Source organism: Sinohyriopsis cumingii, chromosome 7 (assembly GCF_028554795.1).
Source record: "Sinohyriopsis cumingii isolate HCF-2022 chromosome 7, ASM2855479v2, whole genome shotgun sequence".
NCBI lineage: Eukaryota > Metazoa > Mollusca > Bivalvia > Unionida > Unionidae > Sinohyriopsis > Sinohyriopsis cumingii.
The window spans coordinates 129,812,061-129,814,521 of record NC_142967.1 but is presented as its reverse complement, the minus strand read 5'-3'; the positions used below and the strand labels follow the sequence as shown (position 1 = coordinate 129,814,521).

The following is a 2,461-nucleotide window of genomic DNA, read 5'->3' as shown; positions in this document are numbered from 1 at the left end:
ATATATATATATATATAGTGTTAATACTCTATGGTCGTCAACACAGTAACAGAAAAGAGAGAAGACCAATACGTTTGGTAAAATTCAACAAATAATATATTTCCCTTGAATACAAAGTGAAATAATCATAAAAAACCTTACAGTATTGTGAAGTAAATCCCAAATAGTCCTAAAATGTATATCCCTAGTCCAAAAGGGTACCGTGCTCTGAATGAATTCCAGTGGAATTCCAAATGAATTCCAATAAATAAGGTGCTGATATACCAATAACCTGGAATAGTGTTTATGCACTAACAATCTTTGTTTATGACAATGATATAGTACAAAATATCTCTAAATGAATTCACAATAATATCAACATAGTGATTTAGTCGGAAAGCATTGCTGAGCACTTTGTCATTCCAGTGAACAATTTAAAGAAATAATTTTTTCAAATATTAACTGAAAATCAACTAAAATTATTTCCTCTAAAGAGTGATGCTGAGATATGAATGAGTAATTCATATATAAACTCACCCTAATATGAACACCTAAGACAAAATTAGACGACCTGGATAATGGTTAACTTGATGGAAATTTCCACCAAACTGTAAACAAAATTCGTTTCTGGAATATTTTAGGGTCAGCATCAAGGCTGGGACTCAAGCTCAAGTAAACATGTTTACCCTACATGAAATTAGGCCTGTATGCCCAAATTCCTACCCTCAGATATGGACAAAAGACAACACACGCTACAAATTAGATATTCATAACACATCCCTCATAAATAAAAAAATATTATATAATAAAGCTTTCATTTACATATTAATCATATGCATTTGTACTATAACAATTACAATTACATAGAAAATTATCTTATGAATGTCAAGAGATATACACACCATAAAACATTATAGTACTTCAATACATGTGATTAGATTATATTTTCCTTTGAGGTGACTGATTTCAATATTGTATTTTTGTACCATCGAAGTCCATCTTATAAATTTCTGATATTTGCTTCTCATATCGTTAATGCAAGCGAGGTGATTGCGATCAATGAATGCCACAGTAGGGGAAGGAGCTGAAATAATATACACTCCAAAGTGTTACAAAACCAATTTCAAAGACAAATATTTCTTCTTGATTGTGTAATAATTATCTTGTAGTGTTCAATGTTATATAAAAAAAATAGCAAACTGGGTGATTCCAACCATGTTTGTCTATTAAATTCATACACCACGAAACCCAGCGTCACTTGACTAAACAGACATTTTAATGATTCACGTAAATCGAGAGCTAAAAGAACATATGCACTCTTAAGTATGGTATTTAATTTATCAAAAGCCTTCTGATATTCTTCAGATCATACCGCTCCGGTCCGGTGGCCTAGTGGTTAGAGCGTCCGCCTCGGATGCGGGAGGTCGTGGGTTCGATCCCCGTCCGAGTCATACCAGAGACTTAAAAATGGTACTAACAGCTGCCTCGCTTGGTGTTCAGCATTAAGAGGTTAGTGTTAGGACTGGTCGGCCTGGTGTCAGGATAATGTGACTGGGTGGGACATCATGCTACATGTCTGCGGCATGATGCCCCAGTGCTAGACATCACTATAAACTGCCACATTGCAGACATCGTAGCGATATGACTGAAAAATTGTTAAAGCTACGTGAAAAATCAAAATCACATCACATCACATCACATCTTTAGATCATCGAAACCTGGTTGTCTTGCTCAACAGACTAGTCAGAGGATCAACAATTATAGAAATATTGGAGCTAAATTTCCGATAATATCCAGACATACCCCAAAAAATGCATCAATTGGTTTTTTACTGATAGACACAAGGAATTTAGAAATAGCCTTGACCATAACTTTTATTGTTTTAATTTGACCGTCTCTAACAATGTATCCCAAAAATGTAACATAAGCATGCAGAACTCACTTTTTACATTCATTGTCAAATATGCGACAATCAAACATTTTCCGAATGGATTCCAAATGATCTCTCCAGGTATTCTTGTAATTGATGACGTCATCAATGCAAGCGTAGTGTTTAACTAGACTAGATGTTATAATATTCATCATATGCTGGAAAGTTGAAAGAGAACTTTTAACCAAATGACATCGCCTTATATTGGCAAGGTCTGTCTGAAGGTAAGATTGCTAAAAGAGTCTTTGCTAATTCCACTAGTACAAATTGCCAGAATCCTTTCTAAAGGTCAAACTCGTGAGATATTTTGCATTTCCTATTTCGTCAATGAATTCATCGTTTTTTGCATTATAAATTAATGCTTCAGTCACAGTTCACTTTCTATAGTCGATGCACATGCGGATATTATTTATTATTTTCGGCACTTGACTTAATGATGAACTACAGTTACTTTTACTTAGTTCTTTGAAATCATTCTCCAGCAAATATTAAATTTCTTTTTGTAAACATTCCTGTTTGAGATGATTTGTTCTGATAGGATGCTGTTTTACA

At 34.0% G+C, this 2,461-nt stretch overlaps 1 non-coding gene across 1 annotated transcript; it reads left to right on the top strand.

Annotated features, from left to right (window-relative positions):
* The first annotated feature begins 1,357 nt into the window (after nt 1–1,357).
* Nucleotides 1,358–1,430, top strand: Trnap-cgg (transfer RNA proline (anticodon CGG)). Its single transcript has one exon. It is a non-coding gene; the product is annotated as a tRNA-Pro (tRNA).
* Nucleotides 1,431–2,461: the final 1,031 nt, after the last annotated feature.